At 41.5% G+C, this 23,862-nt stretch overlaps 1 long non-coding RNA gene across 2 annotated transcripts; it reads left to right on the top strand.

Moving 5' to 3' along the window:
• Positions 1–20,932: 20,932 nt before the first annotated feature.
• Positions 20,933–22,655, top strand: LOC134943612 (uncharacterized). 2 transcript variants are annotated; one of them, XR_010181633.1, is made up of 7 exons: positions 20,933–20,971; positions 21,279–21,369; positions 21,459–21,547; positions 21,640–21,728; positions 21,811–21,894; positions 22,261–22,360; positions 22,446–22,655. It is a non-coding gene; the product is annotated as an uncharacterized LOC134943612 (long non-coding RNA). The 2 variants fall into 2 exon arrangements; XR_010181634.1 differs by lacking the exon at positions 21,279–21,369 and having other exon boundaries at positions 20,944–20,971.
• Positions 22,656–23,862: the final 1,207 nt, after the last annotated feature.

Raw genomic sequence — 23,862 nt, 5'->3', positions numbered from 1 at the left:
GACACATTTAGTAAAGATCCGGAAACCGATTGGATGACTAAACTTAAGGAGCAAACTGATAAATACCGCTTGGACCTGCTCAGATTTAAACGGGAGAAATTATCTACTGTTCAGAGGGATTATCAACAGTGCACTGTTTACCCGTGGGTCAACAATCCGGGAATTTCGTCTAAACCCAATAGATCATCAAGATGGCGTCAACCTCGTGAGCGCACCAACGATTCATCTGGTTCTCAATCTTCCCAGAGTGAACGCGACAGTGATACCAACAAAACCACAGGCAAGCCCCCTTTAGGAGTGCGTACCCGCGCTCAGCGCGGCATTCCACCAAAAAAAGTAGGCGAGGCGGCCAGTGGAAAAGGATCTTCCAACAAGAAGCGCGCAGCAAAAAATCGAACATAGTGTTCAATTTGTCCAGCAGGACTCTAACTGATGACGAGATGAGTGTACTTGACAGGGGACTTTCGTTCATCCCCACATCAAAATTTGACCTATTTAACTGGACAGTAGACCTCCACAAGTTCTCTCGACAGATACGTCTGAAAGAATTTTTTGATAAACAACCAGTCCAACTTCCATCTTCACAGATACAAAGGTTTAAACCTAAATCATTGTTTGATCCCTCTTCATCCAATAGTTCTCTAAAGGTATTTACGAGAACCCTTAATCAATGTGTCACTGAACATGTTAACAATTCTCCGCCACCCAGGAACAACTTAACTAAAGGTGAACGTACAGCATTAAAGAATCTACAAAGCTATAACGACATAGTCATTCGCCCCGCCGATAAGGGTGGGGGCGTTGTGGTGCTAGACTTAGAATACTACCGACAAGACATCCTCCAACAGCTGAATGACACCGAGGTTTACAGACCACTAAGGTCGGATCCCACTGCAACATTCAAGAAAGAACTTGATGTTATTTTGCAGGAAGCCACCCAAAGTGGGGTCATTACGGACAAAGTCTGTCAAGTACTAACTACAGACCATCCAAGAACTCCAGTCCTGTATTCAATTCCTAAACTTCACAAAAACTCCACACATCCACCTGGACGCCCCATTATTAGTGCCCGGGACTCCATCTACTACATCATTTCACAATATTTGGACAGTTTTTTACAAGAACTCATCCAAGACCAACCGACCTATCTCAAGGATTCATCAACCTTCCTAAGGAAACTGGCTAATTTACCTACCTTACCGGCAGGTTGCTTTTTATGTACATTGGATGTTATATCACTATACACCAATATCCCTCACAACCGAGGAGTACAAGCAGTTCGTAGATTCCTCATGGGCAACTTGGCTTATAGAGGCCCTGATATCAATTTTTTCTGTGAGTTGTTAATGCTGTCCTTAACGAGGAACTATTTTTTATTTGACCGGCAGTGGTACATCCAGCAACGAGGCTGTGCGATGGGATCTTGTGTGGGGCCATCGCTAGCTAACATTTTCATGTTTGAGCTGGACCGGGACTTTTTTCTTTTGAACCCAATCATGCAATCCAAAATTCTATACTTAACCAGATACATAGATGACTTGTTCATCATTTGGTCAGGCACCAGTTTAGAATTCCAACTAGCGATGCAAGAAATTAATGAGATGGATGCTGATATACATTTTACTTATCAGATTAGCGACTCAGTGGTCCAGTACCTGGATGTTGAAGTATCCATACAAGATGGACTTGTGACTACCGATCTTTACAAGAAACCTACTGACCGCAACACAATCTTGAGGGCAGACAGCCAACATCCTGGCTTCGTCATAAGTAGCCTACCGAAATCTCAGTTTTTACGTGCAGTCCGCACTTGCGATACTCCGGTCAAGGCGGAGAAACGCATCGATATGATGATACAGGATTTCGTGGCCCGTGGGTATGATATTGCCCAATTACAGACAACCAAAAAACAAGTATTGGATACTCCGAGACAGCAGACTCTGGCCATTAAAACATCTAGTCACATTAAGGACAATAGAATTCCATTCGTGCAGGAATATCATCCCTTCAATCAAAAAAACATGGAGGTGAGTAAAAATCTATGGCCTGTACTCACCGCTGACCCTGATCTTAAATCCATCAAACACTGCAAACTTATGCCCAGCTATAAACGCAAACGAAATCTTAGGGACATTCTAGTTAAAAATGACATTTCAAGTATGCAAAACACCGTTCAAAAGACTTTTTTGTCCCGACAACCGGGGTGCTACAAGTGCTTGGGTTGCACCACTTGTAGGTCCATGGAATGTGGCTCTACTTTCAATCACCCACATTCCGGGAAGAAAATTCGCATCACTCATATCCTGTCATGCCAAAGTACCTTTGTAATTTATTACATTAAATGCCCTTGCGGATTGCTGTACATTGGCAAAACCTTTCGCCAATTTAGAGAAAGAATGGCACTACATCGTCAGGCTATCCGTGCAGCTTTAGAGGGCACCCATCAAGAACAGCCAGTAGCTCGACATTTCCGTGAGGCAAAACATTCTCTGGCCAGCTTGCGACACAAAATCATCGACCACATCCCCAATGACATCCGAGGGGGCGACCGTGGAGCAGCACTACTCCGCAAGGAAGCTCGTTGGATCTTTGAGCTACGCACCCTGGCCCCTTATGGACTCAATGAATCTAACAATTTAGGTTGTTTCCTGTAACTTTTTTCTTTATATATATTTTTAGATCTTGTATATGTAGACCGATTTTTTCACTTCATATATTTTTTTGCTTTATATATTTAGATTTTTCTATATAGCCAGACTTGATATACATCTTTTTACATTACTCACATCTTTTGATAGTGCCATGCATTATCATTACATATGGAGTCTTGCCCATATTCATAGGCTAGAATTAGGCACATTAGCACCGGCCTTTTTTTTTGGCTGATGTTATCCCCAGACTTTGATTTTAGGGGTTAATTTTTCTATAAATGCTCCTATGGTCCGTTCCAGGTTTTTGGGATATCTTTAATTAAACATATATCTTTAATTAATCATATGTTTTTTAGGGCTATAATTCCTAGGACTGTATTTAATTAACAAGTATTCATCTCATGCTCAGTCCTCTACATATTGTTGCATTTATTCCTTTTTGGGGATTGTTATATGTTTCTATTGTTGTCTCATGTGTGTTTACTTTTTATTTCACTCTCAGCATTGGTGCGGCTACCCGACGGGTTGCTATGACTACGGCGCCGGAGGGCGCGCGTCGCTTGACCGTGACGTCATTAGTCCCCGTCCAGGACCCGCACGTGTATGGAATAATCTGTATGTGGTGGTGGTATGGGGTTACTATTTAAGGTAAGCTTTTTCACTTTGTTCTTTGATTCTGTCCTGACGAAATTTATCTTATTAAATGAAACGTTGACTTCAACATGCTGCGCTGTCAGCTTTTGTCTTCTGCTGCCTGAGGGTATGTTATATCAGTCTTGGAGTGCCGTATCTTCCCTTTATTGACTATATATATATATATATATATATATACACAGTATATATATATATACTGTATAAATATATATATATATATATATATATATATGATAAAGGTTCCTCAATGCGCTACTATATATATATGATAAAGTTTACTTAATGCGCTACTATCAATCAATGTGGTAGAGACTCACTACAATAATCGTGGAACCAAATTAGTCATTAAATACAGATATCTTAGGCAGCTATCCCAGAAGGAGGGCCCTTTGTCGATATGGGCCTAAAAAGGTTAGTATAAAGGAAATTGTTTCTGGGGAGCGCTCTTATTTAATAGATATTTCATTAGGTTTATGAATATGAACTGTTAGTACCTTATATACACATACACCCAAATACTAAAAAGATTATTTTATTAAAAATGCAATGACATATTCAAGAATACATTTTCATAATCCTTTCTAAAAGACACTTTTCCTTTTTTAGTGGCAATAAACATTGTTCCAGATATATTTTGTGCCCATTTGATTGTAAAATGTGTGTCAGCTTAAAGACTCTTATTAATTTATCTATCTAAACAATAATTAGTAGTCACCAGTTAGTAGCACTAATCACATATAAAAATGAAAAATAATATTTTTTTTATATATATAACTAATAAAAAATAAATAAACCAACACCAGATTACGTTGCCAAGAACAATGGATCTTTTTATAGTGGTTACCTATATGTGTGGGCAATCTGTATAATAATAAAATGATTCAAATTAAATGTCACTATAATGTTGATTCACATTTAAGTAAAATACATTTTACGTTTAAAACTAATGGATGCAGTCCTTATATGATATGTCAATAAAAAAGATAAAGTTCAATCCCAGAGCTCTGTTTTTATAGTTATATTCACTAATATAAAAATGATACTTTGTATACACTAATAACATTAATAAGCTATAAAAAATGTTTATTAAAGTTTGGGGGTAAACACATAGAGTTCATGTCATTATGACAGACTTGTTTAACTCAATAGACATGTGGCCAGCAAAGAGGCTGGCCAGCACATAGGACCATACTGACAGAGCCATAAATAGTTAATCTAAACAGATAGTAGGGATGTGCACCTGAAATTTTTCGGGTTTTGTGTTTTGGTTTTGGGTTCGGTTCCGTGGCCGTGTTTTGGGTTCGAACGCGTTTTGGCAAAACCTCACCGAATTTTTTTTGTCGGATTCGGGTGTGTTTTGGATTCGGGTGTTTTTTTCAAAAAACCCTAAAAAAACAGCTTAAATCATAGAATTTGGGGGTCATTTTGATCCCATAGTATTATTAACCTCAATAACCATAATTTCCACTAATTTTCAGTCTATTCTGAACACCTCACACCTCACAATATTATTTTTTTGTCCTAAAATTTGCACAGAGGTCGCTGGATGGCTAAGCTAAGCGACCCAAGTGGCCGACACAAACACATGGTCCATCTAGGAGTGGCACTGCAGTGTCAGGCAGGATGGCCCTTCCAAAAAATACTCCCCAAACAGCACATGACGCAAAGAAGAAAAAAAAGAGGCGCAATGAGGTAGCTGTGTGAGTAAGCTAAGCGACCCTAGTGGCCGACACAAACACCTGGCCCATCTAGGAGTGGCACTGCAGTGTCACGCAGGATGGCCCTTCCAAAAAATACTCCCCAAACAGCACATGACGCAAAGAAGAAAAAAAAGAGGCGCAATGAGGTAGCTGTGTGAGTAAGCTAAGCGACCCTAGTGGCCGACACAAACACCTGGCCCATCTAGGAGTGGCACTGCAGTGTCACGCAGGATGGCCCTTCCAAAAAATACTCCCCAAATAGCACATGACGCAAAGAAGAAAAAAAAGAGGCGCAATGAGGTAGCTGTGTGAGTAAGCTAAGCGACCCTAGTGGCCGACACAAACACCTGGCCCATCTAGGAGTGGCACTGCAGTGTCACGCAGGATGGCCCTTCCAAAAAATACTCCCCAAACAGCACATGACGCAAAGAAGAAAAAAAAGAGGCGCAATGAGGTAGCTGTGTGAGTAAGCTAAGCGACCCTAGTGGCCGACACAAACACCTGGCCCATCTAGGAGTGGCACTGCCGTGTCAGGCAGGATGGCCCTTCCAAAAAATACTCCCCAAACAGCACATGACGCAAAGAAGAAAAAAAGAAAAAAGAGGTGCAAGATGGAATTGTCCTTGGGCCCTCCCACCCACCCTTATGTTGTATAAACAGGACATGCACACTTTAACCAACCCATCATTTCAGCGACAGGGTCTGCCACACGACTGTGACTGAAATGACTGGTTGGTTTGGGCCCCCACCAAAAAAGAAGCAATCAATCTCTCCTTGCACAAACTGGCTCTACAGGGGCAAGATGTCCACCTCATCATCATCGTCCGATTCATCACCCCTTTCACTGTGTACATCCCCCTCCTCACAGATTATTAATTCGTCCCCACTGGAATCCACCATCTCAGATCCCCGTGTACTTTCTGGAGGCAAATGCTGCTGGTGAATGTCTCCATGGAGTAATTGATTATAATTCATTTTAATGAACATCATCTTCTCCACATTTTCTGGAAGTAACCTCGTACGCCGATTGCTGACAAGGTGAGCGGCGGTACTAAACACTCTTTCGGAGTACACACTGGAGGGAGGGCAACTTAGGTAGAATAAAGCCAGTTTGTGCAAGGGCCTCCAAATTGCCTCTTTTCCCTGCCAGTATACGTACGGACTGTCTGACGTGCCTACTTGGATGCGGTCACTCATATAATCCTCCACCATTCTTTCAATGGTGACAGAATAATATGCAGTGACAGTAGACGACATGTCAGTAATCGTTGGCAGGTCCTTCAGTCCGGACCAGATGTCAGCATCAGCAGTCGCTCCAGACTGCCCTGCATCACCGCCAGCGGGTGGGCTCGGAATTCGTAGCCTTTTCCTCGCACCCCCATTTGCGGGAGAATGTGAAGGAGGAGATGTTGACAGGTCGCGTTCCGCTTGACTTGACAATTTTCTCACCAGCAGTTCTTTGAACCCCTGCAGACTTGTGTCTGCCAGAAAGAGAGATCCAACGTAGGTTTTAAATCTAGGATCGAGCACGGTGGCCAAAATGTAGTGCTCTGATTTCAACAGATTGACCACACGTGAATCCTGGTTAAGCGAATGAAGGGCTCCTTCCACAAGTCCCACATGCCTAGTGGAATCGCTCTATTTTAGCTACTCCTTCAATGCCTCCAGCTTCTTCTGCAAAAGCCTGATGAGGAGAATGACCTGACTCAGGCTGGCAGTGTCTGAACTGACTTCACGTGTGGCAAGTTCAAAGGGCAGCAGAACCTTGCACAACGTTGAAATCATTCTCCACTGCGCTTGAGACAGGTGCATTCCACCTCCTTTGCCTATATCGTGGGCAGATGTATAGGCTTGAATGGCCTTTTGCTGCTCCTCCATCCTCTGAAGCATATAGAGGGTTGAATTCCACCTCGTTACCACCTCTTGCTTCAGATGATGGCAGGGCAGGTTCAGGTTTTTTTGGTGGTGCTCCAGTCTTCTGTACGCGGTGCCTGCACGCCGAAAGTGGCCCGCAATTCTTCTGGCCACAGACAGCATCTCTTGCACGCCCCTTTCGTTTTTTAAATAATTCTGCACCACCAAATTCAAGGTATGTGCAAAACATGGGACGTGCTGGAATTTGCCCAGATGTAATGCACGCACAATATTGCTGGCGTTGTCCGATGCCACAAATCCCCAGGAGAGTCCAATTGGGGTAAGCCATTCTGCGATGATCTTCCTCAGTTGCCGTAAGAGGTTTTCAGCTGTGTGCGTATTCTGGAAAGCGGTGATACAAAGCGTAGCCTGCCTAGGAACGAGTTGGCGTTTGCGAGATGCTGCTACTGGTGCCGCCGCTGCTGTTCTTGCAGCGGGAGGCAATACATCTACCCAGTGGGCTGTCACAGTCATGTAGTCATGAGTCTGCCCTGCTCCACTTGTCCACATGTCCGTGGTTAAGTGGACATTGGGTACAACTGCATTTTTTAGGACACTGTGGAGTCTTTTTCTGACGTCCGTGTACATTCTCGGTATCGCCTGCCTAGAGAAGTGGAACCTAGATGGTATTTGGTAACGGGGGCACACTACCTCAAGAAATTGTCTAGTTCCCTGTGAACTAACGGCGGATACCGGACGCACGTCTAACACCAACATAGTTGTCAAGGCCTCAGTTATCCGCTTTGCAACAGGATGACTGCTGTGATATTTCATCTTCCTCGCAAAGGACTGTTGGACAGTCAATTGCTTACTGGAAGTAGTACAAGTGGTCTTCCGACTTCCCCTCTGGGATGACGATCGACTCCCAGCAGCAACAACAGCAGCGCCAGCAGCAGTAGGCGTTACACTCAAGGATGCATCGGAGGAATCCCAGGCAGGAGAGGACTCGTCAGACTTGCCAGTGACATGGCCTGCAGGACTATTGGCTTTCAGGGGTAAGGAGGAAATTGACACTGAGGGAGTTGGTGGTGTGGTTTGCGCGAGCTTGGTTACAATAGGAAGGGATTTACTGGTCAGTGGACTGCTTCCGCTGTCGCCCAAAGTTTTTGAACTTGTCACTGACTTATTATGAATGCGCTGCAGGTGACGTATAAGGGAGGATGTTCCGAGGTGGTTAACGTCCTTACCCCTACTTATTACAGCTTGACAAAGGCAACACACGGCTTGACACCTGTTGTCTGCATTTCTGTTGAAATACTTCCACACTGAAGAGCTGATTTTTTTGGTATTTTCACCAGGCATGTCAATGGCCATATTCCTCCCACGGACAACAGGTGTCTCCCCGGGTGCCTGACTTAAACAAACCACCTCACCATCAGAATCCTCCTTGTCAATTTCCTCCCCAGCGCCAGCAACACCCATATCCTCATCCTGGTGTACTTCAACACTGACATCTTCAATTTCACTATCAGGAACTGGACTGCGGGTGCTCCTTTCAACACTTGCAGGGGGCGTGCAAATGGTGGAAGGCGCAAGCTCTTCCCGTCCAGTGTTGGGAAGGTCAGGCATCGCAACCGACACAATTGGACTTTCCTTTGGGATTTGGGATTTCGAAGAACGCACAGTTCTTTGCAGTGCTTTTGCCGCAAGTCTTTTATTTTTTCTAGCGAGAGGATGAGTGCTTCCATCCTCATGTGAAGCTGAACCACTAGCCATGAACATAGGCCAGGGCCTCAGCCGTTCCTTGCCACTCCGTGTCGTAAATGGCATATTGGCAAGTTTACGCTTCTCCTCAGACGCTTTTAATTTTGATTTTTGGGTCATATTTTTACTGATCTTTTGTGTTTTGGATTTTACATGCTCTGTACTATGACATTGGGCATCGGCCTTGGCAGACGACGTTGATGGCATTTCATCGTCTCGGCCATGACTAGTGGCAGCAGCTTCAGCACGAGGTGGAAGTGGATCTTGATCTTTCCCTATTTTTTTAACCTCCACATTTTTGTTCTCCATATTTTGCGCACAACTAAAAGCCACCACAGGTATACAATGTAGATAGATGGATAGTATAGTATTACTTATACTTATGGACGACGAGTGACGACACAGAGGTAGGTACAGCCGTGGCCTACCGTACTGCTGCTTAGTGCTTATATATAAATATAATATACTGTATAACGGACCTGTGGACAGTGTCAGCAGACTGCTAAACTAGTATGAAGAAAGAAAAAAAAACCACCACAGGTATACAATGTAGATGGATGGATAGTATAGTATTACTTATACTTATGGACGACGAGTGATGACACAGAGGTAGGTACAGCCGTGGCCTACCGTACTGCTGCTTAGTGCTTATATATAAATATAATATACTGTGTGTATAACGGACCTGGTGGACAGTGTCAGCAGACTGCTAAACTAGTATGAAGAAAGAAAAAAAAAACACCACAGGTATACAATGTAGATGGATGGATAGTATAGTAATACTTATACTTATGGACGACGAGTGACGACACAGAGGTAGGTACAGCCGTGGCCTACCGTACTGCTGCTTAGTGCTTATATATAAATATAATATACTGTATAACGGACCTGGTGGACAGTGTCTTCAGCAGACTGCTAAACTAGTATGAAGAAAGAAAAAAAAAACACCACAGGTATACAATGTAGATGGATGGATAGTATTACTTAAACTTATGGACGACGAGTGACGAGTCGACACAGAGGTAGGTACAGCCGTGGCCTACCATACTGCTGCTTAGTGCTTAATTATATATATAATATACTGTATAACGGTCCTGGTGGACAGTGTCAGCAGACTGCTAAACTAGTATGAAGAAAGAAAAAAAAACCACCACAGGTATACAATGTAGATGGATGGATAGTATAGTATTACTTATACTTATGGACGACGAGTGACGACACAGAGGTAGGTACAGCCGTGGCCTACCGTACTGCTGCTTAGTGCTTATATATAAATATAATATACTGTATAACGGACCTGGTGGACAGTGTCAGCAGACTGCTAAACTAGTATGAAGAAAGAAAAAAAAAACCACCACAGGTATACAATGTAGATGGATGGATAGTATAGTATTACTTATACTTATGGACGACGAGTGACGACACAGAGGTAGGTACAGCCGTGGCCTACCGTACTGCTGCTTAGTGCTTATATATAAATATAATATACTGTATAACGGACCTGGTGGACAGTGTCAGCAGACTGCTAAACTAGTATGAAGAAAGAAAAAAAAAACCACCACAGGTATACAATGTAGATGGATGGATAGTATAGTATTACTTATACTTATGGACGACGAGTGATGACACAGAGGTAGGTACAGCCGTGGCCTACCGTACTGCTGCTTAGTGCTTATATATAAATATAATATACTGTATAACGGACCTGGTGGACAGTGTCAGCAGACTGCTAAACTAGTATGAAGAAAGAAAAAAAAACCACCACAGGTATACAATGTAGATGGATAAATAGTATAGTATTACTTATACTTATGGACGACGAGTGCACTGACGACACAGAGGTAGGTACAGCCATGGCCTACCGTACTGCTGCTTAGTGCTTATATATAAATATAATATACTGTGTGTATAACGGACCTGGTGGACAGTGTCAGCAGACTGCTAAACTAGTATGAAGAAAGAAAAAAAAAAAAACACAGGTATACAATGTAGATGGATGGATAGTATAGTATTACTTATACTTATGGACGACGAGTGACGACACAGAGGTAGGTACAGCCATGGCCTACCGTACTGCTGCTTAGTGCTTATATATAAATATAATATACTGTATAACGGACCTGGTGGACAGTGTCAGCAGCAGACTGCTAAACTAGTATGAAGAAAGAAAAAAAAACACCACAGGTATACAATGTAGATGGATGGATAGTATTACTTATACTTATGGACGACGAGTGCCGAGTCGACACAGAGGTAGGTACAGCCGTGGCCTACCGTACTGCTGCTTAGTGCTTAATTATATATATAATATACTGTATAACGGACCTGGTGGACACTGCAGTGTCAGCAGACTGCTAAACAAACTAGCATGAAGAAAGAAAAAAAAAACACCACAGTGTTTTTCAGGCAGACAAACGTATACTGGACTGGTGGTCACTGTCAGCAAAACTGTGCACTGTACTCCTGCTATAACTGCTCCCCAGTCCCCACAATTAGGCAGTGTGAGCAGTGCACTCAGCACAGATATATCATGCAGCAGTGCAGCACACTGAGTGAGCACAGATATGGTGAAGCGTTTTTTTTCAGGCAGAGAAACAACAGATTAAACTCAAAACCCTGCACTGTACTCCCTAACAGCTGCTCCCCGTCCCCAATCCTCCCCACAATTATAACTAACTAAGTTCTAATATAATACAACGGACTCGGAGAGGACGCCAGCCACGTCCTCTCCCTATCAATCTCAATGCACGTGTGAAAATGGCGGCGACGCGCGGCTTCTTATATAGAATCCGAGTCTCGCGAGACTCCGACAGCGGGATGATGACGTTCGGGCGCGCTCGGGTTAACCGAGCAAGGCGGGAGGATCCGAGTCGCTCGGACCCGTGTAAAAAAAAGGTGAAGTGCGGGCGGGTTCGGATTCCGAGGAACCGAACACGCTCATCACTAACAGATAGAGGCATAGCTTAGAAAGCTATATCACTATGACAATGGCTTCCTCTATCACAGACCGCGATAGCTCCGGGCTAAGACACGGTCACGTGACATGCACAATGTCTTTGTGCATATCATAAGGAGCCTTGAAACACATCCATGAAGCGCAAAATGTACTATTAAGTCCATTCAGGCAGTTAGAAACTGTCCCACTGAACACCAATGTTACCTAAAGGAAGCGCTAATAATAAAACATAATTGTGTATGATTCTAATGAAATAAAATGGGGTTTAAAATAAGGTTTAATTAATTTAAATCAGGCATCAAACATGAAGTGATGTAATTCACCAAGGGGCTTAAATAGAGAGTCCGGGCAACTATCAGTCAATTCACACTTGGATTCCAGAGCATACAGACATATGGGACTGCTGCTGGTAAACTGAATATCTACCCTTAGTTAATCTGTATACTCTCTGAAGTATATTTATTGGACCAACTATTATATTGCTTCTTAAATAGGTAAAACTAAGAAATTGGACAGCTGTTAAGAGCTTCTATACAATTTATTACGAACTTCTGTTTTTGATCTCAGTTTATAATAAGTATCAAACTCCCTCCTTCTACACTTTTTAGTCTAAGTCCCTTAAAAACTGATATATAACTACTTAATAAATTATATTAATCAATCTCCATTATAGGAAACTCACAAATATGAAATCCAGCTAATTGTTATTAAGGACAGCTGTTAAGAGCTTCTATACATTTAATTAAGGTCCTCTGTTTCTTAGTTAAGTTTATAGTAAGAATTAAATACTCTTTTTTGTGCTTCCTAGACTCAATCTCTCTGAAAATTAAATTACAATAATTTATTAAATTATATAAATTAATCTCTGTTATAGGAACTCCATAAATATGAAATCCAGCTAACTGCTATAAAGATGTGGAACCCATTTAGGATTGTTCTATATATGTTTTTAGTACGTATCTACCTGTTTAAGAAGGAGTTTATGCAAATTCACAAGTTTAAATATTAAATTGGACGTTTCTGTTTAATCAGGTGAAATTATTTGTCCTTGCTTATGGTGTTACTCACTAAGTCATCATCTAAGAATGAGAATCATTTTAATTAGGGATGAGCGGGTTTGGTTCTCTGAGAACCGAACCCTACTGGACTTTACCATTCGAACCCGGATCTGAGCCAGGCTCGGGTTTTCCCGCCTGACTCGGAAACCAGAACAAGGCAAAACGTCATCATCCCAATGTTGGATTCTCGCAGGGTTTGGTTTCCATATAAGGAGCCGCGTGTCCCCGCCATTTTCATTCCAGCATAGGAGAGTGTAGAGAGAGGACATGTCTCTGTTCTCTTAGTGTCCGTGTCTTGTGCTGTATTTGTCCAGTCACAGTGGATGTGTCCTCTTGCTGCCATATGTTCATTGCTGCTGTGTTGTGCTGCATCAGTTCAGTGGTGGTGTATTGTGCTGCATCAGTCCAGTTATAGTGTCCTGTGCATCAGCCATCAGTCATTCCAGTGACCAGGCAGTCACAGTGTTTGTGTCCTCTTGCTGCCATATGTCCATTAAATTGCTGCTGTGTTGTACTGCATCAGTTCAGTGGTGGTGTGTTGTCCTGCATCAGACCAGTGGTAGTGTCCTGTGCATCAGCCATCAGTCATTTCTGTGCCACATAATGTGTTATATAACTCCAGAAAAATAATGGAGAACAAAAATTTGGAGGATAAAATAGGGAAAGATCAAGAACCACTCCCTCCTAATTCTGAAGCTGCTGCCACTAGCCATGACATTGACGATGAAATGCCATCAACGTCGTCTGCCAAGGCCGATGCCCAATGTGATAGTAGAGGGCATGTAAAATCCAAAAAGCCAAAGTTCAGTAAAAAGAACCCAAAAAATAAATTTAAATGGTCTGAGGAGAAACGTAAACTTGCCAATATGCCATTTATGACATGGAGTGGCAAGGAACGGCTGAGGTCCTGGCCTATGTTCATGACTAGTGGTTCAGCTCCACATGACGATGGAAGCCCTTATCCTCCCACTAGAAAAATTAAAAGAGTTAAGCTGGAAAAAGCACAGAAAAGAACTGTGCATTCTGAGATGGTATCACAAATCCCCAGAGAGTCCAAGTGTGTCGGCGGTTGCGATGTCTGACCTTCGAAACACTGGACGGGAAGAGGTGGCTCCTTCCACCATTTGCACACCCCCTCACTGTTGAAGTACACCAGGATGAGGATATGGGTGTTGCTGACATTGAGGAGGAAGTTGACGATGAGGATTCTGATGGTGATGTGGTTTGTTTAAATGGGACACCGGGGGAGACATCTGTTGTCAGTGGGATGAAGAAGCCCATTGTGATGCCTGGGCAAACTTCCAAAAAAGCCACCTCTTTGGTGTGGAATTATTTCTCCACAAATCCATACAACGGGTGTCAAGCCATCTGTTGCCTCTGTCAATCTGTAATAAGTAGGGGTAATGATGTTAACCACATTGGAACATCCTCCCTTATATGTCACCTTCAATGCATTCATCATAAGTCAGTGTCAAGTTGTGAAACTTTGAGTAAGAGCGTAAGCAGTCTACTGACACCTAAATACCTTCTTTCTCTTGTACCCAAGCTCCTGAAAGCCACACCACCAACTCCCTCAATGTTAATTTCCTCCTCAGCCATGAATGTCAGTAGTCCTGCAGGTCATGTCACTGTCAAGACTGATGAGTCCTCTCCTCACCAGGATTCCTCGGGATGATCCTTGAGTGGTACGCCTACTGCAGCTGTTGCTGCTGCTGTTGTTGCTGGTGGGAGTCGATCATCATACCAGAGGAGAATTCGGAAGACCACTTGTATTACTTCAACTAAGCAATTGACTGTCCAACAGTCCTTTGTAAAGGAAGATGAAGTATGACAGCAGTCATCCTGTTGCAAAGCGGATAACTGAGGCCTTGACACTTATATTGGAATTAGACGTGCGTCCAGTATCCGCCATTAATGCAGAGGGATTTAGACAATTTATGGAGGTATTGTGTCCCCGGTACCAAATCCCATCTAGGTTGCACTTCACTAGGCAGGCGATACCAAGAATGTACAAAGACGTCAGAAAAAGAGTCACCATTGTCCTACAAAATGCGGTTGTATCCAGTGTCCACTTTACCACAGACATGTGGACAAGTCTAACAGGGCAGACTAAGGACAATACGACTGTGACAGCCCACTGGCTAGATGCATGGCCTCCTGCAGCAACAAAAGCAGCAGCAACAGTAGCAGCATCTCGCAAACGCCAACTCATTCCTAGGCAGGCTACGCTTTGTATCACAGCTTTCCGTAAGAGGCACACAGCTGACAACCTCTTATGGAAACTGAGGGACATCATCGCAGAATGGCTTACCCCAATTAGACGTTCCTGGGGATTTGTGATATCATACAACGCCACCAATATTGTGCATGCATTACATCTGGGCAAATTCCAGCACGTCTCATGTTTTGCACATACAAATAATTTGGTGGTGCAGAATTATTTTCCAAATGACAGGGGTGTAAAGGAAATGATGTTGGTGGCCCAAAAAATTGGCGGGCCACTTTCGACATTCTGCCACCGCATGTCGAAGACTGGATCACCAGCAAAAACTACTGAACCTGCCCTGCCATCAACTGAATCAAGAGGTGGTAACGAGGTGGAATTCAACACTCTATATGCTTCAGAGGATGGAGGAGCAGCAAAAGGTCATTAAAGCCTATACACCCACCTACGATATAGGCAAAGGAGGGGGAATGCACCTGACTCAAGCGCAGTGGAGAATGATTTCCGTCTTGTGCAAGGTTCTCCAACCCTTTGAACTTGCCACACGTGAAGTCAGTTCCGACACTGCCAGCTTGAGTCAGGTCATTCCCCTCATCAGGTTTGTGCAGAAGCAGCTGGAGAAACTGAAGGAGCAGCAAAGATGGAGCGATTCCACAAAGTATGTGGGACTTGTGGATGGAGCCCATCATTCACTTTGCCAGGATTCAATAATGGTCAATCTGTTGAAATCAGAGCACTACATTTTGGCCACCGTGCTGGAATCTAGGTTTAAAACCTACATTGTATCTCTCTTTCCGGCAGACACAAGTCTGCAGAGGTGCAAAGACCTGCTTGTGAGTAAATTGTCAATTCAAGTGGAACGTGACCTGACAACAGCTCCTCCTTCAATTTCTACCACCACAGGGGTTGCAAGGAAAAGATTTCCTAGCCCACCCACTGGCGGTGATGCAGGGCAGTCAGGAGCGAAAGCTGACATCTGGTCTACACTGAAGGATCTGCCAACAATTACTGACATGTCTACTGTCACTGCATATGATTCTGTCACCATTGAAACAATGGTGGAGGATTATATGAGTGACAGCATCCAAGTAGGCATGTCAGACAGTCTGTATTTATACTGTGAGGAAAAAGAGGCAATTTGGATGCCCTTGCAAAAACTGGCTTTATTTTACCTAAATTGCCCCCCCCTCCTGTGTGTACTGTCACAACTGAGGGCCTGAGCTGACGGAAGGCAGCCTCAGTTGTAGGGGCTGAGGTGTACCGGAACCTGGGAGGTTGTATCAGACCCCTGGACATGTAAGTAACATGAAGAGAAACCGCCCGAAGGCGTGACCACGACAACTTGAGTAAAAGTCAATGATATTTATTTATGACAAACTCCATGCATCACAGTAGCAGTAAAAGAAACATAAAAATCAGCAGAGAAATAATAATACAGTTCCTGGGTACTACAGGGTGGCAGGGGCCACAGAGCTCTGGTGGTATGAGACAGTTCTTATTAACTGCAAGTTGGAAAGTCCTTACCAGGCTCCACTGTAGCAATGAGGAAAGCCCAGGGTCGTACCAGCTGGTGTTCCAGGGAAAGCTGGACTGCTGTAGATAAAATGCTGCTGTGGGTACTGGTTAGAACCAGACAGGTGTTGGCACGGAGTGGATACTGGCTGGAACCAGTTAAATAATAAATAAAGCTTGAGAGCGATGCAATATAGATGAAATGTAGAATTTGAGAGCGGAGAAATAATAATACCGGTGGAGAGTGGTAAACTGCAGAAAGGACACCGGCCCTTTAAGAGAAGCTGTACACTGCTGGAAGCTGAGCTGGAAGCAGGTGATGTTGTAGCTGGAAACAGGTGAGTCCAGAATGGATCGGAGAGTCAGGCTACACCGCAGATGGAATGCTGGTGCGGGTCTCTATAGCAGAAGTCTGGAGACAGGAGCTGGAACCTGGAAGACATTCACAGAAGAGAGACAAACTGGAACTAGGTTTGACAACCAAAGCACTGACGCCTTCCTTGCTCAGGCACAACCTATTTATACCTGCAGCAAGGAAGGCATTGGCTAGGCAATTATGCAAATTAATAATACTAACAACGGATTGGTAGGAAAGATCAGCTGACAGAATCCAAGATGGCTGCGCCCATGCAGACACTTGGAGGGAAGTTTGGATTGTAATCCATGTGGTCTGGAAAACAGTAATGGCGGCGCCGGCCACCGGAGACAGGAGACGCCAGGCTGACAGATGCACATCCAACCACGCGGACACAGCGGAGGCCGCGGCTGACGTAATCGCCACTCTGAATGCAGAAGCTCAGGGACGGCGGCGGAGGCCGCGTGAGACGCCATGCCAGATGTATAAGGCGTTACTGTGACTGCGTCCAGAGAGACAGGCGAGGATGCGGGAATGTGCACATCAGGATGACAGATGGGATCCGGTCCTGGAGCGCTGAGCCAGCCTTAGGAGGCATCTGATAGGTAAGAAATGGCGTCCAGATACCCGGATCGTAACATGTACTCCATAAGAGTGTTTAGTGCAGTCGGTAACCTTGTCAGAGATCGGCATATGAGCTTACTTCCACAAAATGTGGAGAAGATGATGTTCATCAAAATGAATTATAAATTCCTCCGGGAATACTTTTACCAGCAATTGCCTCCAGAAAGTACAGAGGGACCTGTGATGGTGGATTCCAGCGCGGTCGAATTAATTCTCTGTGAGGAGGAGGATGTACACAGTGAAAGGGGTGAGGAATTGGAGGATGAGGATGAGATTGACATCTTGACTCTGTAGAGCCAGTTTGTGCAAGGAGAGATTGATTGCTTCATTTTTTGGTGGGGGCCCAAACAAACCAGTCATTTCAGCCACAGTCGTGTGGCAGACCCTGTCGCTGAAATTATTTGGTTTGTTAAAGTGTACATGTCCTGTTTATGCAACATATTCCCAAGGACAATTCCATCTTGCACCTTTTTTTCTTCTTATCATCATGTGCTGTTTGGGGACTATTTTTGTAAAGTGCCATCCTTTCGGACACTTCCGTATATGTCCGGTGGTACTGCCATTTAATTCCAGTGATTTGGACGTGTAATTTCAGTGATTTTGCCATTTAATTCCAGTGATTTGTATGTATAATTCCAATGATTTTGCCATTTAATTCCAGTGATTTTGCCATTTAATTCCAGCGATTTTGCCATTTAATTCCAGTGATTTGGACGTATAATTCCAGTGATTTGGATGTATAATTCAAGTGATTTTGCAGTATAATTCCAGTGATTTTGCCATTTAATTCCAGTGATTTGGATGTATAATTCCAGTGATTTTGCCATTTAATTCCAGTAATTTGGACGTGTAATTTCAGTGATTTGGATATATAATTCCAGTCACTTGGACGTATAATTACAGTGATTTTGCCTTTTAATTCCAGTGATATGGATATAATTCTAGTGATTTGGACATATAATTCCAGTGGGAATTGTTTGTGTCGCTTGACTTAGCCATACAGCTACCTCATTGCACCTCTTCAACATCTTTGCATGAGATGCTGTTTGGTGCCTAGTTTTTGCTGCAACTGCCGTATGAGTCCAGGGATACTACTGTATTAGTCCTGGGGTACTGCCTTATAAGTTCACCAATTGCAGAATTTTTAATAAATGACAGGGTCATGATGGAGATGTTGTCAGTTACCAAACAATTGCAGCCCACTCTCGACATTCAGCCACTGCATGACACTACTAGATGGGCCAGGTGGTTGTGTCGCTTAGCTTAGTCATACAGCAACCTCGGTGCACCTTTTTTTCTTCTTTGCATCATGTGCTATTTTGGGCCTTTTTTTGATATCTGCCCTCCTGTCTGCCACTGCAGTGCCACTTCTAGATGGGCCATTTTTTTGTGTTGCTTGGCTTAGTCATACAGCTACCTCATTGCACCTCTTCAACATCTTTGCATGAGGTGCTGTTTGGGGCCTACTTTTTGAAAAGTGCCATCCTGTCTGACATTGCAGTGCTACTCCTAGATGGGCCAGGTGTTTATGCCGCACACTTGTGTTGCTTGGCTTAGTCATACAGCAATCTCGGTGCACCTCTTTTACTTCTTTGCATCATGTGCTGTTTGGGGCCTTTTTTTAATATCTGCCCTCCTGTCTAACACACAGTGCCACTCCTAGATGGGCCAAGTGTTTGTGTCGCACACTTGTTTCGCTTAGCTTAGTCACCCAGCAACCTCGGTGCAACCCTTTGGCCTAAAAACAACATTGTGAGGTTTTCAGTGTTCAGAATAGACTGGAAATGAGTGTAAGTGAATGATAATGAGGTTAATAATACCGTAGGATCAAAATTACACCAACATTCTGTGATTTTAGCCATTTTTATGTTTTTTTCAAAAATCATCCAGACCTAAAACCAAAACCAAAACACGAAAGGGTGGTTGTGGCAAAACCAAGCCAAAACCAAAACACAAAAGTGGAATTAGAACCAAAACACAGAACACGAAAAGTGCCAGCCGCACATCTCTAATTTTAATCATTCCTGTCATCAGATTATGAGAATCCTATTGTCTAAGAACTAGTAAGTATTTGACTTTACTAACATTCAAATAAAAAATATATATACTTATTAAATAGGATATTATGGAGTCTTATAACAGACAACCATTATGTCACCTAAAAAACAATTAAGGTAGTCATTTAGGGTAGAATTATGTATTGTATTCTAATCTGATAATTGTGAACCATCTCCTAAACTACATATTAACATTTAATGTGTTTTTATTTATTGAATAAGTTGTGTACTGAGACATCTGTTCACCAGATGTACTGTATATTAAGATTTCTTTTCTCCTTCTTTACACCCAAAGACACCCTTGAAGAAGTCGCCATAGACTAAATGCATTGGGTGAAATAAATATATGTTTTATAAATTACTGTATTTACAAAAACTAAATAGACAAACAAGTCTCTAAGCAGTTAACACTGTTTGTTGGAAAGGATTAAGAAAATGTATTTTTGAATACTGTATGTCAGTGCATTTTTAATAAAATATTTTGTTTAGTATATGGGTGTATGTGTATATAAGGTTCTAACAGAGCATCTTCATTTCATAACCATAAACCTAATGAAATATCTATTAAATAAGAGCGCTCCCCAGAAACAATTTCATATATATATATACTCCCTACATAGTATAAGTTAATATTTTGTACAGGAATAATTGCATTTAATCGAAGCTTGTGGACAGTAGTATTACCTGAAGGATGGCAACAATATTTATGTCATATTAAGGGTTTAATAATTATGGATTGGGTTGATGAAGTAATTATCACTTTTAAGAAAAGTTTATTAATATAGTACTGTTTACACCTGTTGATATGAGGGGGGAAAAAAACACAATTTATGCACAAAATTGCAGTCTAACTAGTAAATATTAAATACTGAGAGTTAGGACTGTTTTATGAAGGGAATGAATAGTGAAATAATTATAATGAATAGTTACAATTTTTATGCCACATTAAGGGTTGAATAATTAGGGAGTTGGTTGATGAAGAAATTATCACTTATTATAATAGAACTGCCTATACCTGAGGGTATAAGTAAAATAACACAATTTATGCACAAAATTGCAGCCTAATTAATAAATATTAAATACTGATAGCTAGGACTGTTTGTGATGGGAATGAATAGTTAATTAAATATTATGTATCAGTTATTGTCATTAAAAGCTGATTGGGGTAATTTATTAATTATTGGGAATTTATGTGTCACACCCTTTAAGGGTGTTGCCTAGGTAACTATGGTTACCTAGGCAACAAAGTAACAATAGGAAACTCCATTTGCCTGGTTGAATGCACACCATGGTAGTAATTGGAGAGCAATTATCAGATTAAATCTCTCTCTCCTTAAGGCACAGCACCATTACTTTTCAATTAATTAAGGAATTGTTATTGGGACCGTTTTTTAGGTTAACATAAGTTCATTACACACCGGTAACAGAAAAATATGGAGTTTTAAACACTTTCTTGCTAATCATCAGATAGGAAGTGATGTAGTCAATTAAGGGCTTTTTAAACCCAGGATTTCCAGCCCTCAGACCATGCAGCAGCTAGGAGTGTCACTTTCTGTGGAGAGGTAAGCATGTTAACTTCATGGTTCTCCATGTTATCTGAACATGTTATCACTAAAAAATTGGTGAAAAGCAGTAATAGCTTTCTCTATGTTACACCTTGTGTTTGAAATTTGATATGCCACTGTTGAAGAGAAATGCTTTGCAGTGTTTCTTCATCAGCTCCAGTTATGTTATGCTATGTCAATCCCTGATTAAGCAGCACTGACCAGGTCTGCTTGGGAAATAATCTCCATATATGGGATTGTTATATATAAAAAACCAATGATTTAGACTAGTGCTATACTACCCGTATATTTTGTCTAATTATAGGCACAATTGCAGTGGTTTGCCTTGTTCAAATTTGATACCTGGACGATATCCAGTGATTAGCTGCTTCAATTGGCTTTATTTAATTGAATCGGTATGTATGACGAATATAATAAGGATGTCACCCCCACAGGGGAATTATATTACAAACATCACACCCGTCTTTATTTTGTCTAATTATAGGCACTGTTGCGGTGATTTGCCCTGTTCAAATAAACACTGGGATGACACTCAGTGATCAGTCACTTTATGGGCTTGATGTAATCTAATTGGTATGTACGATGAGTATACTAAATAAGACATATTTCAAGGGGGATTAAAATGACAAATATTATACCCGTCCACATATTCTGTTTAATCATAGGTACTATTACAGTGGTCCACTTTGTCTAAATTGACATCTGGAAGATATCCAGTGATTTGCCATCTTATGGGCTTAATTGAATTAAATTGGTATGTATGATGAATGTGGTATGGGCGATCACATTATAAATACCACACCCAAGAGTTAAATAGAATCTCTTTTCTATTATAGATTCAGAATTACTCTAAAATTTCAAAAAGGTTATACCCAGTGGATAATCAGTGAAAAAGGTTACTTCCAATTCAATTTAAATTGGTATGTATAATCTGTGCCAATGCGAATAAAAGTAAATAAAATATATAACAATTATTTATATGTATATCTACACTTCAAACTTCCAATTGGTGAATATTAAGCGAATATTAGTAACGCTTCATCAGAGAATTATCTACACATTCTGTTGGTCCCATATTTATCAAAAGTTGAACGTATAAATATGTTTAACATTCAAATATGATCAGACAATCCTTTCTGACTAAGTATGAAGCAGTAAGGCTAATTAAAAGCCCAATAGAATCCTTGTAAACCAGTCCTCCTCCTCTGTTCCTCCTCACATAATATATCCTGTCCATATATTTTTATGGTAATATTCTTTTGGTAACATATGTTATGATTTTACAGATACCCCATATGGTGAAATTTGGTCCGATACTATTTTAAGCATTGTTAAATTGCCTTTTTGAAGACACGATAAGATGTATGTCCATATTGTGATTCTTTGGTATGTATTCAATAAGCTTTTGAAGAGTTAATTGTATTATAACTAGAAGAGTGAAGTTGTTTATGAATGTTTCTGTATTGTTTAGATTAATACACCCCTGATGAAGTCTGTAGGATGAAACGCGTTGGGTTAGCACATTGTTCTCTGACATCTCTACAAAGAAGATCATTTTGATGTTGTTTGAATTACCAACACAACTATCGTCTGTACAAACATTGTTTATTGTTATTCTGGGCAAATTGTAAACAGTTTTATGTATTGCTTTTAAAAAAAATAAACAATCTCTCTTTTTTAAGATTATTTTATTATACAAAACTTGTACATACCAAAGTACGACATCAGCCATCAGCTCCCTGGGGAAATCTCTTCTTTCAATATATATATATATATATATATATATATATATATATATATACTAAGAGCGCCAATAGAGAAGTAGTCTATTTATCACAATGTGTCAGTGAATTTTTACCCTTATGCTGCATTCTTTATGGGCCACTCCCTGGTGTATAAAGGGCATCTGCTGGATCTTAAATATGTCCCGCACTAGTACATGCGCCAGGTTAAAATTAGTAAATGGAAAAAATGAATAAGATACTTCTAAGCGACCAATGGTGGTGTAAATATATACAGAGACTGCGTGTTTAAAAAAGTTATGTACAGGGTTTATTTCAAGAATGTCAATTAAAAGACAAATATATATATAAAATTAAGAAAAACAGAATGAATAATCCAAAATATTAATAGAGCAGTAAAGAAGATTATTGACTGTATCTATAAGTTTTCTTTGTATATAAGATACACTCTAGGAGACATATAAAAAGGCGGACGTAAAAAAGTGGAAAATTTAAAATATATATAAATAAATGTAAAAAATATCTATTAGCTGTATGTAACAAGGATAGGAGGATGTATGAAATTAGCTTAGCTGGGAGTTTTGTAGTAGTATCAGGTATCACCCAACACGAGGAACCACTGCACTCGCCATTCCCAGGGGTTGGGGTGCGGTGGGCTGTGACCACGAACTCAAATATACCAAACAGAAAACCCAGCACTCTCCTAAGCAGCTTCATTCACCTTAATGCTTTAATATACATCTAAATAAACAATGGGGTTTTGGTTTATAAATTGTACAATGCATATAAGCTTGCGGCCCACTCCACGGGACCCCATTTCACCGCAAGTCCTACTCTATCACAAACTTTCACATAGATTTTATAGAAACCTGGCAACTGCTGTCTCATAGAGGAAGATGTGCTTATCTGGTTTAAAGCTTACCTGCCACACTTATGGCTTTTAAAAGGTAAGACAGTCACCAACACAAATAACACAACTACACCTTACCTGGTTTACAGCTCACCTGCCAACAGACTACTGGCTTTCAAAGTGAGACAGTCACCAACACACCTAAATAGCAGCTGATCCATGTTAAAGGTAAATGAGTTTAGGGGTGCATGAGAGAGAGATATGGTCACAAATGGGCCAATTAAAAATGAACCCTG

This window comes from Pseudophryne corroboree, chromosome 7, assembly GCF_028390025.1.
Source record: "Pseudophryne corroboree isolate aPseCor3 chromosome 7, aPseCor3.hap2, whole genome shotgun sequence".
In the NCBI taxonomy this organism is placed as follows: domain Eukaryota; kingdom Metazoa; phylum Chordata; class Amphibia; order Anura; family Myobatrachidae; genus Pseudophryne; species Pseudophryne corroboree.
This window is presented reverse-complemented; position numbering and strand designations above follow the sequence as displayed.